Consider the following 25,035-nt stretch of genomic DNA (forward strand, 5'->3'; position numbering starts at 1 on the left):
CCACAACTACTGAGCCTGCACTCTAGAGCCCGTGAGCCACAACTACTGAGCCCACGTGCCACAACTACTGAAGCCCGCGCACCTAGAGCCTGTGCTCCGCAACAAGAGAAGCCACCGCAATGAGAAGCCTGTGCACCGCAATGAAGAGTAGCCCTCGCTCGCCGCAACTAGAGAAAGCCTGCGCGCAGCAACAAAGACCCAACACAGCCAAAAATAAATAAATAAAATAAATTAATTAATTAAAAAAAAAAAAGAAAAGGTTTTGGGGGAGAGGTGGAGTCTTGAAGGAAGGAGAGGAGTGAGCCCGAAGATGATCAAAGGGGTGGATGGAAAGACATTCCAAGTGGCGTTTACAGCCTGTGCAGGGCACAGAGGCCAGAAAGGAAAAGAGGTGGGAAGAGAGCAAGGGAGACCGAGAGGGCGAAGTGAAGGGGTGAGGGAGGACCAGGGTCGGGGGATGTTGCTGAGCTCTTGCACGTCTGGGGAGCTGCCAGTTCAAGGTCAGGGGCAGAGGGAGATGAGGTGAGGAGTCCGGGCTTTCCTCTTCCGCAGCGTTAACAAGCCCAGTCCCTTCTGCTACTTCTCAGAGGACACAGGAGGGTTTCTCCCCAGAAGTATGGGGCTTGAAAACCCCAGCTTTCCTCCTCTTATCTCTCCTCTAGAGAAGTGAGTTGTCTACACCAGGGGTCCCCAACCCCCAGACCGCAGACCGGTATCAGTCTGCGGCCTGTTAGGACCCGGGCCGCACAGCAGGAGGTGAGCGGCGGGCGAGCGAGTGAGGCTTCATCTGCCGCTCCCCATCCGCTCCTCATTGCTCCCCATCAACCCCATTGCTGGCATTACCGCCTGAATCATTCCCCCAATGGCCCCATCCGAGGAAAAACTGTATTCCTCGAAACCGGTCCCTGGTGCCAAAAAGGTTGGGGACTGCAGGTCTACACCACAGCCATCCAAGCACAGATGGAGCAGATGAATCCTCTCCAGGTCGGCAGTATAGACATTTACACAGCATTGAGCCCAGTTTGCTGTGCTTTATAACAATCAACGTCTGGCATTTGTTTCGTGGAGTAACTAATGCTGCCACCGACCACTTCCTCTTCACTCTTGCCTGTTCCCCAGGAACATGCTCTTTTTATGTTGCTTTGTTTCCTTATGCCTCAAGTATAACTACTCAGCTTCTTCCTGCAGCTTCATTCTCTGAACCTAGGTCAATGTTAATTCGGAGTCTTAACGTCCCCCTTCCCCCAGGCAACGTGGCACAATGGTAAGAAGAGTCTTCAGAGTCAGAAAGATCTGAGTTTGAATCTTGGCTCAGCTAGTTATTAACTGTGTGACTTCAGGCAAGTGACTTAACCTGTCTGAGCTTCAATTTCCTCATCTGTGTAATGCTGACAATACCTATTCTTTAGAGCTGTGAAGAGCTTAGCTAATTTAGGTAATGTCCTTGGTACATAGTAGACATGGGAGTATGGATGGCTGTTAATAATAAAAACAACAGTAGTACTAATGATGATGATCTGGAACTTCTACTCACAGCCCTGGATCTACTGACTTAGAATTTCAGTTTTCCCGTCTATTAAGTGAGGATAATAGCAATTATTTGGTAGAGTTATTTGGGGATCCAATGTGATAAAAATGTGTAAAACACACAGTGGGCTCTTGGAGCATGGGTATATCACCGTCTCCTCACCCTCCAGGGCATCCTTCCCCTTTTAGCTGTCACATCCATCACTAGGCCCTTTCCCTCCATCTTGAGTTGCTCCGGGCAGGGGTCTCAAGCGCTTTCTAGGCAAACAGCCTCCGAGATGAGGTTCTCCTATTTGGGTTGCCCAAGATCAAAGAGTCATTTTTTCTGTCCCTTGTTTCTCTCTTGTTCTCTCTTGCCTGTTATAGGTTGAATTGTGTCCCTCACTCTCTCCCCCAAAAAGGTACCTTGCATTCCTAAGGCCCAGTACCTGTGAATGTGACCTTATTTGGAAATAGGGTCTGCAGATTTAATCAAGTTAAGATGAGGTCATCAGTGTGGGCTCTAATCCAACATGACTGTTGTCCTGATAAGAAGACAAGAGAAGCCACGTGGAGCTAGAGGCACGCAGCGAGGAGACAGCAGTGTGAAGACGGAGGGAGATTGGAGTTTTGTCACCACAAGGCAAGGAACACCTGGGGCTGCCAGAAGCTGGAAGAGACAAGCAAGGCTCCTCCCCTAGAGGCTTCAGAGAGATCATGGCCTCACCAACACCTTGATTTCAGACTTCTGGTCTCCAGAACTGTGAGAGAATGCATTTTGGTAATTTCGAGGCAATCAGTGTGTGGTACTTCCTTATGCAGCCCTAGGAAACTAACACACTGGCCCCATGACTAGTTTGAATCCACATGACTGAGAGGTTTATTCATTTGTGAAACAAACATTCCTAAACCCACCTTTAGGATTAACTAGTTGTTTATCCAAATTAGGGATGTATTATGCAGTTATGTATAACATAAAATAGATCAAATGGAGTAAGGTTAGGCTGATGAGGAAGGGGAAAAAAACTGCTTAAGAAGACTCAAAACCCTACCTTACTGATGGATAAGAGACAGCAACTTTCTGTAAGAGCTGGAAGGGTCTTACGTGAATGTCAGGGCAGGAAGGGTAACAGGAGGTCATGATTCAGATGTCTCTGGGGAGCTGGCATTTTCGTGCTGATTTGATCTAAGATTCCAGCTTATGAAGAGATGAGGTTTACAGACTAAAAATTAGCCACAAGGTACAACTTTACTCCTGGCTTAACAGAAGACTGAAAGAATAAAGCAAGCAGCTTGTCAGAACTTGCAGGCCAGCGTGAGATGCCGTGGTTTGAACAAAATTGAGTTGGCCTGCATATGAATTACAGGAAAAAAGGAAGGAAGAAACTGAGCTCTAAGGCTATTTGTTCCTTTTCTGTGGGACACGCTGAAGAAAAGATCGAGTCTCACGTCACAGACCCAGCGGGAAAACATGGGGCCAGATGGGGCTGAAGGGGTGTGAGTCACCAGTGTCCCGCTTTCAGGAGCTCCATATTTGGGAGCCCAGCAAAGGCTCATCATGATTCTAATGGAGCCGTCTCGGTTCTGGGGCTGCTGCGAGCTTCAGCCAAATGTGTGTAGGTCTTAAAAGTTAGAATGGATGGTAATGGCCTTGGACTCACACAGCCTCATGTTTCAGGGAAAAATAGTACTTAGAGCTCAGCTGGGTGGGGACGGAGGAGGAAACTGGGGTACACACTGTTGAAGGCATGATCAGATCTGATGGGGATGGGCATGTGCCCACCGCCAGCCAATCAGAACTCTCCATTGTCCTGGCCACAGAATTGGCTTAGGAATGGGCACAGGGCACACGTCAGCCCAAAGAGAGTCAATCTAGGGACTTTTGCACAGACTATGTCGGGAATGAGATGCAGTCAGATGGGTGGCTGAGAGAACAGTGTGTTCCCGGAGCTGCTGGGGGCACCTTGTTACTGTTGGAAGAGTCAGCTTGAGTGAGTTCAGGGATGGAGACAGAGACTCAGTCCTGATGAGACTGAGCCCCTGTATCCAGCTGTGCCCAAAGCTCTTTTCTGTTACATGAGCCAATACGCTTCATCCTTTTATTTTCTTAAGCCATTAGCAGTTAGGTTTCTTTTACCGGCAACCTAAAGAGTTCTGACTGATATGCAGACCTCAGCAAGACCCAATAGGACCACAGCACATACCACAAAAGTATATAGAAGCCAGACAGAAGATTCAACCTGTATGCACACGGCATATTGGACCTGAGGGCTTGTAAAATAGAGAGGGTATAAACACAGGAATGGTTACAAGAGTATTTTACAGTATTTTAAAACACAAAATGATGGTGTTATTTCTTTAAATCCTTCTGGAATTAGGGAATAAAGACAAAGTTCAAAAAAACATGATAATCTGAATCCTTGCAGTAATATGGCATCATCACCACCACCACCGCCATCATCATCATTTCATCCCAAAGGCAAGTAGTGTGGGTTTTGTCTAGGCTCTGACTTAGGGCAACCGACTCACCCAGGTTTGTCCAGTGGGACTGTCCCGTTTGAAAACTGGAAGTCCCCCATCCTCTGGACTCCCTTAGTCCCTGGACGGTGAGTCATGCCATGTTTTGGGGAGCTCCATGTTTTTATAAAGCGTCACAGCGGCCCCTGCAGAAGGGGGAGGGGTGCCAAGTGACCTCTTCTGCTTTGGTCATCGGGGTTTCTCTTCTGTATGTTTTAAAAGTCGGAGATTTCATTCGGGGGTAGGGAAACCTGCTCTCCGAGGGACCTCCCTCTAGAATTCCATGATTTAATTATTTTTGTTACAGGACAAATTGGCTCTTATAGACCAGTGGTTCCTGCACCCGGCTGATCCTAAGAGTCACCTGGGAAACTTTAAAACGATATCGGTTCCTGGCTGCCACACCTGGAGGTTCTGACTCAGGTGGAATCGGGTGGAGCCAGAGGTCTGTATTTTTAAAAATCTTTGCAAGTGACATATACATATAAATTATTCACAAATGTCGGTATGTTAACAACCATTAGTAGTAAATCACTTTCCACACACCTCACCAATGGCTAAGACATACCATTGTTTGAGACACCATGTTCCAGTTCAGCTTAAACTTTCCGGGCACTGGGAGGGCTTGTGAAAACACAGCTCACTGGTCCCCACCCTCAGGCTTTCTGCTTCTGTGGGGCTGGGGTGACAGGGAATTTGCCCTTCCAGACACTCCCAGGAGGCCATCAACTACCTTGAGTAGCACCGTTGCAGACTGTAAGCTCAACTGAGTGTCTAGTCGGGTCTCCTTAATCTTTATTATTATTACTCTCTCATCTCCCCCTAGGATGGTAGTCTGTAAATTGTTGATAAATGAACACGTGGATAAATGTTTTATGGGCCTCAACGACAGTGACTCTTCCACCAACTTTCTGAAGAATATTGTGTCCTACACCCCTTAGCATGTCAGAAAGGTTTCTGCTGGTTATCTAAGGAATATTGATTGTATTATAGGACCTCAGCTGAGGACATGAGTGGGAACAACAGGATTTCCGGCTCTCGGCTTTAGGGGCTTTGTGCTGAATACAATAAAGTAAGGGCTGCCTCTATCCTGGGGCCTCCAGCCACGCCCACTGGACTCTCTCAAAGACTCCATTTTGCTTGTTTGTCACTTTCTAAGGCTGGTAGGTTTATTTTTCACCCACTAACTCCTTTCTGGCTTTCTTTAGCTTGTCGTCACATTTACGTTTTTAAATTGATTTGCTGGGACATTACCCAAGCATATTCTGGTTGCAATGATTTTTTTATTCCTGTGGGTAAACTTGTCATTATCTCTCTGGAAGCCTAAGAATGGCTATTGCAATCTCTGCTCAGGCTGTGCAGGACCCCGAACGATCCCCTCATCCTCTGGCCTGTTTGTTCTCTGTTGGTGCCGGCACAGCTGTGGGCACCTTGGCACTGTCTTCCCACGCGTCTTCACTAGTTAAAGGAATGTTTCTTGGACTACAGAGATCTATGCATGGCTGCAACCCAGACCTCAACCCAGACACACCCCAGACAAAGTTAGAAAGGAAGAGAAAGCCGCTGACCATTATTAGCCACTAAATAGGAGAGCATCCTGTCCAGGTCCTGCAGGAACATTCACATGGTGTTTAAGTGGCTTTGCAACTTTTATGTAAGTGCTTGAAGTAAGAAACAGCACCCAGAAAAACACTAATAATACTAATAATAGAATTTAAAGATTTCCTATTTATTTCAGATTCCTGCTACCATAATGATATTACAAACAGCTGCTTAGTTGGTATACTGTCTCGTTACCCTCGAGAGAATGAGTGTCCAAACGAGCAGGAAACAGAGAGCCTTCCTAACTTGCCTCCCTGATAAGAGGGTTTGGTTCTCATCAGAGTCCGTACATGGGAGAAAGAATCCCTTCTAGATCAGTTCTACATCAGCCTAGCTGAATGGCCAAGTCTGTGGCAATGAGCAAAAGCCATTCATTACCCAGTCACTGTGGGTCCCGCCTCCAGAGCTAACTAGTCAACAACTAAAGGAGCAACCACTCTGCTATTTCATAATGTCCGCAGCATGACAGGGGCAATGCCTGTCTGATGCCATCCGTGGCAGAAATGCCAGCCAGTGAAGAACTGTCCTCTAGTGCAAACTGGTCTGGGAGGTTTGGAAGGCTCCAGAACTTTTTGATATTGTGTTCATGACATTTGTGTTTCAGGAAACGTCTCTCCCTGGCTGACAGGAAAATATCATGTTAGATAATAAATAAAACTGAGGATTTTTTTTTTAAGTTTTAACTCTCCATTTGGAGAATTAAGTTACTCTAGGGGGAAAATGGGTATTTCTCTTGTAGATATATGTTTGTGTGTGTGTGTGTGTGTATAAAATCTAAATGTGACCCTGGTACATGGGCAGGAGGAGAAATTAGTCCGAACAATGGCAGAGGCACAGATACTCAAGGAATATTTGGGAAATTGCATAGGAAAAAAATAAAGTCTTAATGAATGGTGTTATGCTAGCTTTCTTCCCTTTTCGTCTTTCTCTTTTTCTCCCTCCCTCTTTTGGATGTTCTGCCTCTTGCTTCTCCTCTGCATGTCTTAAGCCTTTCAGTAGCACCCTTGGGCCCAGCTACTAGCAACAAGAGCCACAACGAATACTTTGACCTCCATATTCTATGAGCTTCATTTCTTATTTTTTTTCTAGACTCCATTATTTATTCCTCAAATTAAAATATTAAACAACCCCGGTCACATTATTCTTTCATTTAATTCCCTTCTCAGTTTGCTTTTCTCACTGGAGGAAAAGATTTGTGTAGGTGCAAAAATCTGGCACTGGGTTGACTATAGCCATGCAGGAAATACCCACCTACACACGTGGGCTAAGGGATAAACCACCAAGCCCAAAGGTGAATCTCTTATTCAATGGCAATACATTAGGAATTGAACGTTAAAGGAACAGACCTTTACTGACCAGTTACCATGTGTAAATTCCATACGAGGCTCTATGGGGGACAGAAATGACTAAGAAGTTTACAAAAAGCTTCATTTATTAGAAGAGGCAGATGCATGACAATGAACTAAGCTAATGTGGAAATAAATTATTGCTCCAAGACTCTTCCTTTCATCATACTGTATGACCATATTGCAATAGCCATGGATAATGCATTATTTTTTAACCTAAATTTCTTTCCTTGCAAAGTTTCTCTTTTAGAATCAAACTATTGATGCAACATTCAAAGGATTCTGCTAGGCCTATTCCATTTCTAAATCTTTTTTTTTTTTTAACTAAAAGATCCCTCTCAGCCAGCTGCAGTCAAGGACTCCAACTCAATGCAGAGATTCCTTTGGTTCAGCCTAATAAAGTTGTGCCACAATTGTCTACAGCACCTTCACAGCTAGCTGATGGATACATCTGCTACCCATCCCACTGACAAAGCCAAAGACACAAAAACCTGGTGAAAGATGAAGTAGAGGGAATTCTGTGATTTAAGGAGATTGATTAACTGGTTTGCACTGGGAGGAGGTGGGCAGGAGAAATGCCTTTGTCAGAATTTTTTGAAGCCTAAAAATGATTTACAATTGGATGATTTCAAGTATCAAGTGAAAATTCACTATCTAGATCTTATAAAATAAAATTCTTAGGGCATTTAGATACGTATTCTGAAAAATGAGAGACATCAACAAAGCATACCTAACTGAGTAGGAGGGAAAGATTGTGGTAAATCCTAAATATGCTCATTTAGGGCATTAAAGTACTAGACCATGTCTACACTCTAGAAGTAGGTTTAATCAATGAGGGTTCTGCACCATAGTGTGATATTACTTGTAGCTGGAGGAAGCTATGTCTTCAAAACAGCTACATTTAAAGGCTCCATCAGCTACAAGTCTGAGAAGGGAGGGATCTCCCTTCTTAGCAGAGGTCTGAAGAATACTCTTTTGTTTCTGCTTGCATGAAGTGAATAAACGCATGGATGTTTTTAAGTCAGGTAGATGTGAATTTAGATTCTTAGCTCTGTAGTCATTCTAAACCTCAGTAATTTTTTTCCATTTAATAATAATGGCTAAAAATATTTTAGGGCTTCCTAAGTGTAAAGCACTGTTGTAGGCAGTGGATATATTTTACTTCATCTAATTTCACAATAATCCAATGAGGTGATGTGCAAAAAAGAGTTAACACAGCTGGCCTGAGGCTGCTATCCTTAAAAAGCCTTGCTTACATGGTTGACCCTGAGCAGGCATCTGGGAACTTGGGTTTCAAGAGGGTTCCCACCATTCCCTGAGAAGAACTACTCACTGTATGTAACCATTTGTACAAACAATGGGGTTTACGCTGAACACCTGCTCCCTCCTGGGAGTCTGGAATTTTGGTATGTGCCACACAGAGGGTGCCCGAGTGACCGGCCCTCAGTCAAAACTCTAACACTGAGTCTCCAGTGAGCTTCCCTGGTAGGCAATACCTCACACCAGTCATAACTCGTTGCAGGAGGAATCCAGCATGTCTTGTGTGACTCCCTGGGAGATGAGCCTTGGCAGCTTCTGCCTGGTTTCCTCCGGACTTTGCCCTGTGTACTTTTCCTTCTGCTGATTTTTTTTTTAACGTCTTTATTGGAGTATAATTGCTTTACAATGGTGTGTTAATTTCTGCTGTATAACAAAGTGAATCAGCTATATGCATAAATATATCCCCATATCCCCTCCCTCTTGCGTCTCCCTCCCACCTTCCTTATCCCACCCCTCCAGGTGGTCACAAAGCACCGAGCTGATCTCCCTGTGCTATGCGGCTGCTTCCCACTAGCTATCTATTTTACATTTGGTAGTGTATGTATGTCCATGCCACTCTCTCACTTCATCCCAGCTTACCCTTCCCCCTCCCCGTGTCCTCAAGTCCATTCTCTACATCTGTGTCTTTATTCCTGTCCTGCCCCTAGGTTCTTCAGAACCTTTTTATTTTTAGCTTCCATATATATGTGTTAGCATTCGGTGTTTGTTTTTCTCTTTCTGACTTACTTCACTCTGTATGACAGACTCTAGGTCCATCCAGCTTTACAACAAATGCTAAAGGAACTTCTCTAGGCAGGAAACACAAGAGAAGGAAAAGACCTACAAAAACAAACCCAAAACAATTAAGAAAATGGTAACGGGAACATACATATCGATAATTACCTTTTGCTGATTTTAATTTGTATCCATTTGATGTAATAGATCTTAGCTGTGGGTATGATTGTATGCTGGGTCCTGTGAATCATCCTAGTGAGACACTGAACCCGGGGGTGGGCTTGGGGACCCTGACACAGATGTGTGACATTGTTATTACCTCAGTTTTAAAGGTGAGGAAGCTGATTCATGGAGAGGTTAAGTACCTGTCTTAAGGTCACACAGCAGGCACATGGCACAACCAGGATTTGAACTCAGGCAGTCTGGTTCCAGAGCCCTTGCTTCTAACCCCTATGGAGACTCTAGAATTATAGTAGCAATACCTCCTTCGTTGGGTGATTGTGAGTCAAAGGAGGAGTGTTTGCTTAGAACATACTAAATGCTCAATAAAACCTCTATTATTTTGTTATGCAACAGCCATCTATCCCTTCCACCTGCTAATCAGGAAATCTACCATACATTTCCCACAGCTCAATGACAAGTAGAATGTCTTCAAGAAGTTGAAACATCTATGAGGAGGAAAAAGGGAGGGGAATGGTATGGCACTCACCCCACTATTTTTTTAACAATAATATTTATTATAATACTTGTTCCTTATGAGCTAATTGGAACCTCGACACCTCCCCTCCTCTTTCTTCACCTCTTCTGTGGTCTCCTTGGGTCCACTGGAGACTGGACACCGGACACTGTGGTGACAGTGATGGAATCAGTACAGCAGGCTGAGTGTTTGGAAGAACTGGCGCAGAGTTGGACAGGGATGCGTGGTTTTAGCTGAGCCCCTTTCATCATGGTAACCGTATTTTCTACCAACCGTTCCCCAAATGGAACACATTGTCTTACAACAGAATACTTAACATTCTGTTTGCTGAAATTATTTCTCAATCGCCCTCACTCTTTCCTACCTTTCAAACCTTCTAATTAATGCAGGAACATCCTGTTTATTTCCATTGAGGAAACTAAATGACCCCAGCATTCCACAGACCTATTCTTGCACTGCTTTCAAAGAGAAACAACTTTCTGCTAAATGCCTGTTTTCTCTGCATCACAGCAAATGAATGGCAAGTTTCTATGATGGCTTAGTTGGTGGACCAAGATGTCCTAGTTAGCGTTGGAGTTGGCTAAAGCACAGTATATCTACATGGTAGAATTTGGAGGGTAAAGGAAGATGCCCCTGTTTTAAAACCTCATCTCCATCTACTCCCCAAAATCCCCTTTACTAGAGAAGCAAACGTCTTATTTCATAGTAAGGAATATGACTTAAAATGTAACTAGCAGGAGAGTAATGGCTTGGCGTTCCACCAAATGAAATCAATGAGATCAAATCCTTCCTTACAAGCACATTTTGGTAAAAGTAAAATTGGAAGGAGACCATGGATATCAGGTATTTGAAAAGAGGACTTTGTCATAACAATTGCCAGAAAAAGGAAATGGGATTTAGGAAGAAAAACTGGTGGTACCCAAGGATCACTTCACGGATACAGCAGATTTTTCCATGGGAAATCTTGGGTTTTGGTGGTTAGCACTTTAAAAGCAATAGAGGAGAGATGGAAATAAAATTAAAAGCCTCCTATTTTCAAGTAAATGCATTTTTCAACTAAGAAAAATCAACGTCTTCACACCAAAGGCATCTATGCTGTAAGGATCCACCACAAGGAGTTTCTTAGTCATTAGATGAATGTCTTTAAGCAAATGACTTAGTTAAAAGACCAGGGTTTCAGTTCTAGCAGTTGTCATATGATCACTTGCCTGACTTCACATGGTCTCCTCAGTTTCATTATCTGTAGAGTGGAGGAGATAATAATACTCCCCAGTACTGTTGTGAACATTAAATAAGTTGGTTGATGTGGGTCAACGTTCTGACGGAATTGTAAGTTAGTACCTAAATGTTAGCTATTAACATTTTGATCCAATGATGTTAACTAGCACCAAGATTGAAGAGGAAAACCAAACATAAGACAATGACCTAGTTTTCACTGTACTGGACGTCAAGAAAGGAGGGTCACCTCAGGAGGAGAGCCTTATAGAGCTAAATTACAAATAGAAAGGGTGCTGCAGTAAACTCACTACATGACTGGTCAAAATATTAGCCTTTCCCCATTGCAACCACCTTAATCCTTCCTCCTGGGTCTGTCTGGTTGAAATCACACACAGTGGTCTAAACAGGCAATGGCATCAATTAAGATTTAGGTCAGAGCCTCTGAAGTAGCCAGTGATTTAGTTTCTGGGATTAAGGAAGACAAAAATCGTACCAATGGCTGGATAAGAATAACATTCCTTTCTATTGTGATCATCCTACATCAAGGAAATGTTTGAAATTTAGGCAGTGTAGTATGATGTGCCTGCTAAAGTTATTATATGGTTGAACTTTTGAAAAACACAGCGGCACCAATGTGTTTTATCCATCTTTCCTGTTGGTGAGAATCTTGGAGAAAGCAAATTTGACGCATCTCCCAGTGCAGCTCACTCTAAAATGGGTCATTGTTCTAAAGGACTCATTTTGCCCTGTTGGATTCCGGTCCATCTGCTTGGGGTCCCCCCTCCCGTCACCATCATTGTAACATCCTGTGCTTGCTCCCAGAATGCTGCTGACCGTCATTAGGCTCAGAGTAAGCTGCAATTAGCAAGTCTCTCAGCTTGTCTCCCAAGGAACTTATTTTTCAGTGGAAATTTTTGTAATGTTCCTGTCTGATTTTTTAACTCTTCCCTGGAGACCAAACTCCCCAACTCAGTCCTTGGCACTGCGATTCTAAGAGTGAATGATACCATACCCTTTGGGACCAACTAATTACTGTAATTTCTTAAATTTAGCTAGTAGCTGTTTTGGCATCTTCTACGCGGTATCACTTGCAAGTTAATCCTGCCAAACTGTGAAATGTCTGGCTTTTCTGTTTGAACAATCAGAGATTTACAAGACAGGATCTTGGCTCTCACAAGGCCTTTTCAGTGTGGTCAGGGGTAGTAAGCAAAAGCCTCAGTGTTTCAGGGACCCACTTGCACTTATTTACTGGGAGAAAGTGATAAGGTGTTTGCCAAGGTCACCCCGCTCAGTGACCTAGGGGCTGCTTAAAACTTACCGTGGATAACCACAGCTGCTTTTCCCGTCTCCCCCTGGGCCCACATGGCCATTTGCAAATTGAGAAGGAGAGATGGGGATGGAGGATAATCAGAAATCCAAACAGATGCCGGAAGGCTTTGAACTTAAAAGGCAAACAATGATGATTTATTTAACTTATAGGTAAAATAAACATAATTTAATCTATCAACTATATTTATTCCTGTGATTTCTCATTAGCACAGAAAATCAAGAGTCGTCTGTGCTTTAAAGGTTAATACAGGGAATTCCCTGGTGGTCCAGTGATTTGAACTCCAGGCTTTCACTGCAGACGGTGTGGGTTCAATCCCTGGTCAAGGAACTAAGATCCTGCAAGCCACGCGGTGTGGCCAAAAAAAAAAAGGCAATACAATGATTTTTTTTTTTTCTATTTATTAATGAGTCACTCTGAGGTAACTGCTCTAACACTTGGGCACCTTACAAATCAACACAAATGAAACAAAGGATCCCAGTAGTTTTCCGACTTTAAACTCTCTTGAAAAAAAGTTTCACGTTGGCAGGGACTGTTGGTCTTGTCCCCCTCAGTGCCCAGCACCCTGTAGGGACTCCATCAATGTTTGCTGACTGGTGACTGAGACGCAGGTTGGTCGACACGATAACAAAGGAAAGCTAACTTTAAAAAATCCTTCTTCTATTTCCTTTCAGTAATGGTACCTCTGTGATCCTGTTTATCACCTAGATAATGAGATATATACCATTTCGACTTTCTTTTCGGAGGTTGAATTGAATTAAATTGGATTGTTCCGTTCATCCTAGAAGACTTTTCTATATATATATTTCCATACTCTCCTCTTCTGGAATTCTCTTTTCTTGTCAAACCCTACTCATTCTTTAGGTTCTGTTTCATTTTTGAAAACGTATTCTCTCTCCTCTTCCTCCTACCAGCTAATAAGTATCGAGTATTTAATGTGTCAAATACTGCTTTAGATACTTGGTGTATATTGAACACTCAAAGCCATGTATTGACTCAGAACCTTCAAAACCAACCAGTGAGGTAGGACTGTTATTACCTCCTTTCTGCAGATGAGACACTGAGAAACAGAAAGGTAAAGTAAATTGCTCAAGAGCACACAGCGGCTGGGTAGTAGAGGAGGAATTCTAACCCAAGCGGTTGGCTCCAGAGCTGCCCTCTTAAAGACTCCACCAGTTACTTCAGCCCTCCTGGATCTGCCCATTTTCTGAATTCCAATGATTACTTTTTTTTGTTTTACGAGATAGATAATAATGACCATTTCATTAAAAATGGGCTTATACTATACTTTCCATTCTATTTGTTGTTTTGAATTTAGTTCACATCTTTTCATGTCTTGGTGTGTAGATCATCTTTATTCTTTTTTTAACAGTAACATAGTATTTCAAAGTGCGGATTGCCAAATTATAATAAGGACGTCACTGATGGACATTCTGATTGTGTTCACATTTTCAGTAACATGCACACTTTCATCTCAGCCTGAAAAGAAAAGAATCCTGGGCTAGGTTGAGCTCAAGTAGGGAGTGTTAGGCCAAGAAGATCACCTATGCTATTAAGAAATAAGTTATTCATCAGAGAGAAAATATGACACAGAACAGACCAACACTTCTCTAACTGGGTATTCAAGGAATGCTATTGGTGGGGATGTTAATTGGTGTATGTGAAACAATCTTTTCCCTCTGCAATACTTTGTTTAACTATGAAATAGACGTATCTCTCTGCTAAATCATCCTGGCAGGAACCCAGGAGGGCCAATCCCTGCATCAGAGGCCTGCTTAGAGTAAGATATTACACAAAAGCATGACTGAAGTTTTCCTATAGCTAAAGCAAACAGCCAGCAACATTTTCTCTGAAAAAAATGCTCAGGGCAAAAGTATTCTTTGCTCTGCTATGTTAAGTGGAACTCTGTTTTTCAATCAAGCTGTGATTAAAATACTAGAGCTGATTCAAATTTGCTTTCCTGCGGAAAGTCTGTTTTGCCTACAATGTGTGCAGCCCAAGAGGGTGGGCTTCTTGCTTTCACAAAGGATTGCCAGGCCTGCTGCCCACTCGTCTGGTGGCAGCTCCCACCGGGGCTTGGGAGGGGATGGGATGACTTCCCCTTCTGCCCTCCCATGACCTGCACTTGGGTCAAAGGGATCAGCTCGCAGGTCCCCGGAAGCGCATTGGTGCCCGGATGCCTTGCTTCTTTGCTCGGGCCACTTTTTCTTCCCGTCACAATCTCCTCATGCTTTTCTATATCCTTCCTGTTCTACAAAGACCATCCCGAGTCCGCCTCTCCTGAGGAGGCTTCCTGGCTTGAATGGCTCTTCTTCCCCTACACACTAGGCTCATTCCTAACACTCACTAGGTCATTCATCCATTCATTCATCAGATATTTACTGAGCACCTACCAAGTGCTAGAGATATAACAGTGAACAAAACAAGTCCTGCACCCATGGAGCTGGCATTCCAGGGGAGGAAACAGACAATAAGCAAATACACAGGTACTCCTATGTTAGGTGATAATAAGTGCAGGTAGTGGAGTGGATGTGTGAGATGGGGATGGGGCTATTTTATAAAGCATGGAAGGGGAGGGTGGCATGATAAGGTGACGTGTGACTCAAGAGCTGAATGAAGAAAGCAAGGGGCCTGATGAGAAAAGAGAGGAACCTTGCACATATCTCCTGGAAGGTCCTTCTAGTTCAAAAGTCCTGAGTTGGGCACATGCTTGGCCTTTGGGGGAACATCAAGGAGGTCATTTAGCTACTTGTTAAACGTGATTTTTGTTTTACAAATGTATGCTCTCTCCTCAACTCAAATGTAAGATTCTTGAGAATGGGGCTTTATGTTGGAGATAATAGGTGACACATTTTGACGATGCTTTCTTCAGTAAAATTCCACTCTTTGAGGTACACCACTTTGTAGTGTACATCCTTGGGCCCCCTCCAGCCCTTACCTAAAACTTTGATTGTATTACTACCCCTAGCTTTTGGCAGCTCAAATATCCTAATAAAATACCGATGTTCTTAGAGTGGAGGTCAGGTGTGTGAGACTCCTTTGCCTGCGGCCACGTACAGCACTTAGCAAGCCAGCACAGGTAATCTCATCATTTTAAGAAAATTGATTCTCAGTTCTAGACAATATGAAGTAATGCCTTATTTAATGCCTCTCTTTGCTTCAGGAAAAAAACCAAAAATGCAAGGAAAAAAGAAACCAAGAAAGTAAACAACTTAAAGCAACCAAAGAAACAAACAAATACCATCTAGTGGTCTTAAGTCTTCCCAAATCAATCCTTCCAAAATCATAACACTTTCATTCAGTGGTTCTTTTATCTGTCTTGCCATAAAAATGAAGAAATTATGAGAAAATTAAATAACTATGTACTAAATACCTTGGCTATTTTATTTTAAATACCATTGTATGCAATTTGTTAATCCTCACTGTCATTCATAACTGAATTATATGTGCTTTTGAAAGCTGTATAATGGAGAGCATGTGGTGTACAATTGTTGAAATGTGTTTATGGTCGTCATATAATTCACAGCTGAGGTCCCTTGTCAACCATAAAGTCCATGAAGACACAACCTCACTAAATCCAATGCCATATTATAAGGAAAACTGGATTTGATTGACTCGAGTCATATTTGCAGTGCTTCCTGAAGGCATGAAACCTACTATAAGCGGTTTTAATTCCTTGACCACTTCCCACATATGAGCTCCTTGAGGATGGGGACTTTATCTGCTTGGCTTCACTATAAGATCCTCAACACCGTGCACAGTGCCTGGCCCAAACGGGGCTCTTAACAATTGTTGAATAAATAACTGTTAAATTATTTTCTAAAAGGAGATATGTTATCTGTGATGGTTAATTTCATGTGTTACCTTGGTCAGCCCAAGATACCCAGATAAGCAGCACTATTCACAATAGCCAAAACATGGAAACAACCTAAATGTCCATCCACAGATGAATGGATAAAGAAGATGTGGTATGTATATACAGTGGAATATTACTCAGCCATAAAAAAGGACGAAATAATGCCATTTGAAGCAACATGGATGCAACTAGAGATTGTCATACTAAGTGAAGTAAGTCAGAAAGAGAAAGACAAATATAATACCATATGGTATCACTTACATGTGGAATCTAAAATATGGCACAAGTGAACCTATCTACAAAACAGAAACAGACTCACAGACATAGAGAACAACAGACTTGTGGTTGCCAAGGGGGAGGGGGTCGGGAGAGGGAAGGACTGGGAGTTTGGGATGACCAGATGTAAACTATCATATACAGGATGGATAAACAACAAGGTCCTACTGTAGAGCACAGGGAATTATATTCAATATCCTGTGGTAAACCATAATGGAAAAGAAACTAAAAAAAAAAGAATGTCTGTATGTGTATAACTGAGTCACTTTGCTGTACAGCAGAATTTGGAACAACATCGTAAATCAACTATACTTCAGTTTAAAAAAAAAAAATCAAGTTAAAAAAACATACCCGGATATTTGGTCAAACATTATTTCAGATGTTGCTGTGAAGTTATTTTTTTAAGTAGGATTAACATTGAAGTCAGTAGACTCTGAGCAAAGTGGTAACCCTCCATACTCTGGGTGGGCCTCATCTAATCAGATGAAGGCCTTAAGAGAAAAAAGACCGACTTCCGCTTCGAGCAAGAGTTCTGCCAGCAGACTGACTCTGCGCTCAACTGCAACATCAAATCTTCCCTGGGCCTCCAGCCTGCCAGTCTACTCTGTAGATTTTGAACTTGCCAGCTTCCATGAATGCATGAGTCATTTCCTTAAAATAAATCTCTCTTTATATGTACATATATACACACATCCTAATGGTTCTGTTTCTCTGCAGTATCCCTTAGTCTTTTACTCTTTCAGTGAACTAGTCAATATATAAATGTAATGTACCAGGAAGTACCCTCACCCACCAAGACCCTACAGTCACCGAAGCCAGACCAGTGACACAACCCCTGACACTAGCAATTGACCTCAACTTCTCCACTCTGGTGGAGGGACAGAGAGCATTACCTCCTCAACGTTCTCTCTTGTGATGTAAAGCCCCTGCACATTTTCCCTCTAGAGAAACAGGTGCTAAGAGAACACGGAACTTGCTACAGCCATGCTGCGATGCTGTTCTGTGAGAAGGCACAGGCTTACTACTGTGCTTTTCGGGGAAAATACTTGCCATGGTGATGCTGAGCCGCTGATAGTATCACTTCCTCTAAATATTTCCACTCTTTATAAGTGAAGCTGTGGGTGGGGAATTTCAGAGTCACGGAACTAGTCCAAAGGTTACGAAAGGTTCACGGACACAGTACCATTTGATGACTGTGTGCTAATTAGTCCCATATACTCTAAGGAAAAGATGAATCTAAAAATACATCAGTGGGAAGGCGCCAGGGGAGTTTTGCATGAAATGTGGACTCTTCAGGATCTAGCAATGTGGTTAGTACTCATGGTGACCATTTGCTGATTGGGCGGAGGATGCTTCTGAAAACTAAGTTCCACATAGATCCTTGCCCCAGGGGTTTATGCGGTAGGGGAAGTGGACAGCGTGAGTGAAAGCGTTCCTTAATGTGCCCACAACCAGCACAGTTCTCCACCCAGGAGTCATTTTTATTTCTTCTTTCCCTCCATTTAAGGCCCCTTTCCTCCTTTGATGTCTTTTTCCTTTTGGCTCTCAAGTGCCTAATTCATTCACCTTTTATCCCCAGTTAAAACCTGTTTCTAACATGAGGCAAAGCTTCACGCCTCTGCTGGCGGGATTTTGTGCATGAGAGACGGAGAAATTTGGGAAGCATTGTGCCTTCCTGCAATCATACTCCGAGTCTTCACCTTTGGCAATGACCTAGCACTGTCAATCGATAGAGACGATAAATACATTGTCACTTGTTTACACAACAGAATGCTCTATAGCCGTGAAAATGAGTTGTCAGCACGTATTTACATCGACACGGATAACCCTCTAAAACAACGTTGAGCCACAGAGCCAGTTACGGAGGAACACATATGGTATGATTACATGCGTTCAAAGTTCCCAAACAGGCAGAAATCAACTGCATATACACATAAACGATACATAAATTAATTTATATATAAATTGCACATACACATATGCATATATGTACACATATAGGCACATGAGGCCAATCTGAAAAGTAACGGAATGTGATTAACACAAAACTTAAGACCGCAGTTCCTTTCAAGGGTTGGGAAGGTGGACAGTGGGTACACGTGTATTTGTTTTCTTATTTCTACTATTATTTGGAATGTATGTACACATTATATGTACCTCTTTGTAGTATGAAGTGTTTTGCATTATTTTAAAATTTTTCTAAAATGAAATTTATCTGGATTATCAACCCTCGTTTCCCACCTTCCTTGGAAAGTGGAGGGAGGGCCCTGGGGGAGAACAGCTGCCTATAGAAATTAAATAGAGTTGAGGTATAGACCTCCTTTAATCAAAGCTTCTAATCTGAAGTGAATGTGAAAAGGAATGTGGACGCATTGGCACCTCTGCCTGTCACCTTATTTCACCACTGCTGAGTTACTCTGAACCCCCAGGGTTTGTCCTTAGGGCAGAACTGCCTTGCAGTGGAGCCTGGGGCTGTGTCGATTTCAAGCAGTCTTTCCCATCACTGCCTGGACGTTTGGGAGCCACTGTGGTCACAGTGAAGTTGCTTATTTTGATGACCAAAAAGCCTGCAACACACAGAGTGGCTTGGACACCCCCTTCCGAGGACGTCCACACCACTCCTGGCCCTGCAGACTGCGTGGGATGGGACACGGCCGTGCCGTTGAGGGGCACCGCCTCTAGTGGAGCCCTGCCCAGTCTCTCAGTCAAGTCCCACCGGCCAGGGTTTCCATATCAAGTGTGCCGCCAGTACAATGAGTAACACGATTCTTTTCTTGAAACTGACTCACTTTTAGGGTGGTGGGGGACGGTGAATTGGAGGAAGGTGGTCAAAAGGCACAAACTTCTAGTTATAAATAAGTACTAGGGATGTCATGTGCAACATGATAAATATAATGAACACTGCTCTACGTCATATAGCAAAGTTTTTAAGAGAGTAAATCCTAAGAATTTTTGTCACAAGGAAAACATACTTTTTTTCAATGTCTTTAATGTTGTATCTATATGAGATGATGAATGTCTACTATGATAATCATTTCATGATGTATGTAAGTCAAATCATTATGTTGTACACCTTAAACTTATTCAGTGCTATATGTCAACCATATCTCAATAAAACTGGAAGAAAACAAAAACAAAAAAAGAAAAATAAATAGACACTTTTTTTTAAACTTAAAGACATGTAAATTAAAAAAAAAAAAACCTTTCATGCCACTCCTGCAAATAAAAACACATTGCCATTGTTGTTACTAGAAGGTAGTCATTAAAAAAATAAATGCAGGAAAACAAAACCATGATATTAAATTTTAGCTAGCTACCATTGCCTGCTGATGGCTTATAGCCTGAGGTCTACTTTCTCTTTGTGCCAAAGGTAAATGGCCACAGATTAGAGGGGTCTTTAGATCAGGTCTACAACAGAGGATCAAAAGAGAGAAATGGAAAAAGATTTCTCTGTGTGACAAAGTCTAGTGACTCAATGTGATTAAATGCCATATCTGGGTACCAAGTACCATATCAAATTATCATATTGTGTCCCACACTTTGGAACTTTTGATCAAATGAGTTTATGGGGAGACAGAGAAGCAGAGGGAAAGTGGAGGCGGTTTGCAGTAGGATGTGTCTTCACGTGGTGTAGTTTCGTACAGGACAGGATAAGTCTAAAGGAGCTTCCCCGTGCTGGTACCTGGGTCCTTTCTCCAAGTGGGACCTCACAAGGGAATGAGAAGGACCCTCCCCCCCCGGGCCCTTGAGTGGATATGAGGTGTGTTGCAGGGAGGCAAGGGTGAAAAGAGGAGAGGAAAGCCATTAAGGGCACATTACCAAGCCAGCTACGACTGTGGGCAACTGCAGTACAAGTCCAAGTGGAAATTTTGAGAAAAGGTGAAAGACTGTCTTAGAGTCATTCCACTCGGGCCCAAGGGAGCTGGGATATTTACAGCCCATTAGAGAGTTAATTTCTGGACGTTTTCATTTGTCTTTGGGCAATTACAGTGACCCTACCTGGCCTGGAGAAAGCCCTCAGGTCATGAGAGAAAGATGCAGGCTGTCAGAAGTCTGCCCAGTCCTGCTGAGGCCCGAAGGACGTAGGCAGGACTCTGACTGCTTCTACTACGCCCCTTCCCTGCTAGATACTTTAAAAATTGTTACCACGTTTAATCCTTACCCACAGCCCTTCCCGATAGCGATTAATTCCCCCTTATTTACATATAAAGGAAGAGGCACCACGAGTTACGTCATTTGACCAAAGTCATACAGTCTGCGTTCTCCTGCACCTCTGGTTATACCTTTCTAGTCTTCTTTTCCCTTTCTTTTCTTAAAAAATATTGAGGTGAAACTCACATAATGTAAATTAGCCAATGTAAAGGGAACAATTCACTAACATTCAATATATTCACAATGCTGTGCAACCACCCCCTCTATCTAGTTCCAAAACATTTGTATCACCCCAAAAAGAGGCCCCATACCCATTAAGCAGTTGTCCTCCATATTTCCCTGCTCCCAGACCCCAATCTACATTCTGTTTCTATTGATTTACCTATTATGGACATTACATTTAAATGGAATCATACACTTTGGGGGCCTGGTTTTTTGAGGTTCATACACGTTGTAGCATGTATCAGACCTTCATTCTTTTTTTTTTTTTTTTTAATTTATTTTTGGCTGCTTTGGGTCTTTGTTGCTGCGTGCAGGCTTTCTCCAGTTGCGGCGAGCGGGGGCTACTCTTTGCGGTGGTGTGTGGGCTTCTCACTGCGGTGGCCTCTCCTGTTGCGGAGCACGGGCTCTAGGTGCGCAGGCTTCAGTAGCTGTGGCATGCAGGCTCAGTAGTTGTGGCTCACGGGCTCTAGAGCACAGGCTCAGTAGTTGTGGCGCACGGGCTTAGTTGCTCTGCGGCATGTGGGATCCTCCTGGACCAGGGCTCGAACCCGTGTCCCCTGCATTGGCAGGTGGACTCCCAACCACTGTGCCACCAGGGAAACCCCAGAACCTTCATTCTTTTTTTGTGGCTGAATAATATTCCATCGTATGGTTATACCAGAATTTATTTATCCATTCATCTGCTGATGGACATTTAAGCTGTTTCTACTTTTTCGCGATTGTGAACAGTGCTGGTATGAAAGCATGAGCCCCTGTTTTCAATTCTTTGGGGTATATAGCTAGGAGTGGAATTGCTGGGTCATGTGGTAATTCTGTGTTTAACTTTTCAAGAAACTACCTAGTCTTCTTAGAGAGCTCATTCTCCTCTCCCTCTATTTAAATGTTAGGATTTCTTGAGGTTCTATCCTAAGCTACCTCCCTCATTTCTCACTTGATATTCTCTCTCAAGGATGTTTCATCCATACCCATGGCATCAATCAGCGTCTATAGGTTCAGGATCCCCAGGACCCTGCTCTGAGCTCTAGACCAGCATGTCAACTGCCTGGCTGACATCCTCCTTTGGATGTGTTCAAGGCCCTCCAAAATCATCTGTTCCAGAACGGAACTCAGCCCAGGCCTGGTCGTCCACCAGCTACTCTAGTCTCTGTGAGCGGCAAGCAGCATCAACATCCACACGGATGCGCCAACCAGAAAACCGGGGATCGTCTTCAACGCTTCCCCTGGGATCTCCTTTCCTATTTACCCCCAAGTCCTCTTGCTTTTCCTTTCTCGATGACTCTTTATCTGTCTAGTTCTGCCTCTACTGCTACCATCCTTGTCTTGTCTGTACTCCCACTGATATCCTTGCTTGGCTGACTGCATCAGCCTTCTAACCGGTCTCCCTGTCAGCAGGTGTGGCCCATCCCATCCATTCTCCACACAATAGCAAAAGGGATTTCTTAAAAATGCAGATCAGACCATGACACCCCAAGCTTCTCCACCAGTTTTAGAATAAACAGCATCTTTAACGCTGCCTCTTTCTCCAGTCTCGTCTTGAGCCACTCTTCTCTTCCCTCTGGCCACACTGGCCTTAATTTAGCTGGACAATTCGGGTCTCCCGCCCAGGGAGCGCCATAAGCTGCTCCCTGCACCTGGCAGTAGCCAGCCCTTTGCCTTGTTCATGCCTGTTCTTCTCCAGTTGTCATGGCCCCTGTGCTATGGAAACCTCGCTGACGCCCAGACAGATCACGCTCCCCTGAGATGTGCTCTGGTCCTCACTGCACTTGGGTAAAGATTAATCAACAGACTACAAGCTTTTGGGGGGCAGGGCAATGTCAGTTTTGCTCCCTTACTTAAGTTTTGACTTAAAAGTGGCTTCCACACCGTGAATACTCACTAGAGACTTGTACAATAATTTAGTGACCTAATTCACGAGAAACGGTGGAGCTCTAACATGAAACTGATTTCACACCCTGCCCTTTCCACTGCTCCCCTTTGCTCCATTCTTAGAACAGAAATGTCCTTAAAAATAAGCAAACCTGGGAGCAAACAGAAACAAGGAGGAAAACCGCTTGGCTGGTTCCCAGGGTTCTGTCGTGGAGGCTAGTTCTTCACACCCACTTCTGGGTGGGAAACCAGCTGCTGGGGGGAAGGGAGGGGCTCTCCAAGCAGGAGCTGAAAAGACCAGAGGCCCCTCCCTCACCTCTGGTCACTGGCTCGGGGACTAGCCTCCTCACCAACCTCCTGGCAGCTTGAGAGAGCATCTGACCCTTTTAGAAGGGCTTTTCCTCTTTAAAGCTGTATGTATTCTTCATTTTGCAGTAATTTCAGCACAATAAAAAGTTGCCTCAAGTCTTTTGCGGAAGAAAGGCAATTGAATGAATGAACACATTAAATGGATTAATATACAGAGAAAAGTAAGGGTGGAGCTGTTCGGGTGGCCCAGTGTGGACACAGAGAACAGTGTAATTTGTCCCCAACCCCTTAGAGGGGATACTAACGACCCATTCTCTGCAGAGCCTGGATACACACAGAGTCTGATTCTCATCACCACTTCTTGCCCCTCCATCATTCCCATAGAGGCTGAAAACGACATTATAAATGACACTAATCCACCATAAATTGTAAGTGACAGCCCACACTTAGAGGTTCTGAAATAATTAGGACAAGTAAAAGCTCAGGGTCATTTCAGGTAAGCTCTCCGAGGCCGGTAGGAAGGGGGAGGAGCCATGTATTTTACACACCAGGAAGCGCCTACCCAGGAAGATATGAAAGTAGAATCACATAGATATTAAGTTGCACCCTGAAGGAGGAGACTCTTTCCTCCTGAGGCCTGCTGAGTCCCTCCCAGCAGCTGCAGATAAGGGTGCCCCCAGCAGGGAACACAGCGGGTTGTCTGACACCAACTCAGGAAGTCAGAGTCTGAGTGAGCCCCCTGCCTTCCCCTCAGGCCGCAGCAAGTGTCTGGGAACTCACCCAGGGCGGAAGGCTGTGGGATCCTCTGGTCGCGTCCTTGCCCTCCCTCTGGGCAGGCAGGCGGGAGGTGGCGGCTCAGTCCTGCCTCGTGGCCGTGCTTCTGTCTTGCTGCAGCCGCTAGACTTGCTTCTGAAGGCAGCTGTGAGCATTTCCCCACGGAGCAACCGCACACGCAGACTGTGAATGGCGACCTTGTGGGTGTTTTTCCTTCCGGTTGCTGTGAAGTGATGTTGTCTCAGTTCATTTCCTCTCTGTGCATCTTTTTTTTTTCCCCTCTGTCAGACCTCCTGACACACTGAGGACCACTGGTTGTTTAGGGACAGGCGAGCCATCTAGTTCGGATCGGCACCGTTTGCTATTTTGAGAAAGAGATCTTTAGATTAGGATCACCATGAAATTCTGTGAGATGTACTTTCTAAGTGGCACAAGCACCTTTCTAGGCTGCACTGAGGCAAAAATTAGGCTTTTCAAGACCAATCAATTTAGGATTTTGTGGTTTTATGAGCTCAATATGTTCTAAAGAGTTCTACTATAAATTGACATGAAACATCCTTTCATTTGACAAGTATTTATTGAGCCTGTACTCTGTGTGCTGGGGGCTAGGTACCCAAACAGATCATTCCTACGTACAACGTGATATAGAAGCCTAGATTTGATTATGTGAAAGGGAATTTGAAAGTATTTCATCCCAAACCCTTGTCTTCTTCCAGCTGGGCATTTGAGTAGCATACAAGGGGAAGTACTCTGAGACTGACCACCTGGGTTTGAATCATGGCTCTACTCTTTAAATACTTTTGATCCTTCTGTGCCTCAACTTCCTCATCTGTAAAATGGGAATAATAAAAGGGCTGCTGTGAGAATTGAATGAGTTAGTATATGTATTCAAAGAGCACCTGGCACAATAAATAAGTAAACAGCATATGCAAGCTTACCATTATTATTAGTGGCAAATTATACATAACTTCAGTCCTTGGTTTTTTTTCCTTTTTTGCCCCGCTTCCCACCCCTTGCTGGCGCCTAGGAAATGACTTGGGGGCATAGCGGATTGAGGGAAGAGGGAGATGGTTTGAATGACTGATATTCCGAAATGATGTGGTGGTGCCTGATGTTCCTGCTCCTGCCTGCTCCACCCCCGAGACAAGGACAGGGCTGTCCTTGGCCTTCCCCTCATCTTTACACTCTGCTCATGCTGTCTGTTGCACTCTTGCGACTTCTGTTTTCTTGTTGTTTTGTTTTGTTTAGTTTTAATTTCCTGTAATACTTCTCTGAAACTCAGATCCACGTTATTTAGTTTTAAGTGTCGAGCTGGCCTGAATCATGCTAAGAA

Source organism: Balaenoptera physalus (genome assembly GCF_965194825.1).
Source record: "Balaenoptera physalus genome assembly, chromosome: 11".
Classification (NCBI taxonomy): domain Eukaryota; kingdom Metazoa; phylum Chordata; class Mammalia; order Artiodactyla; family Balaenopteridae; genus Balaenoptera; species Balaenoptera physalus.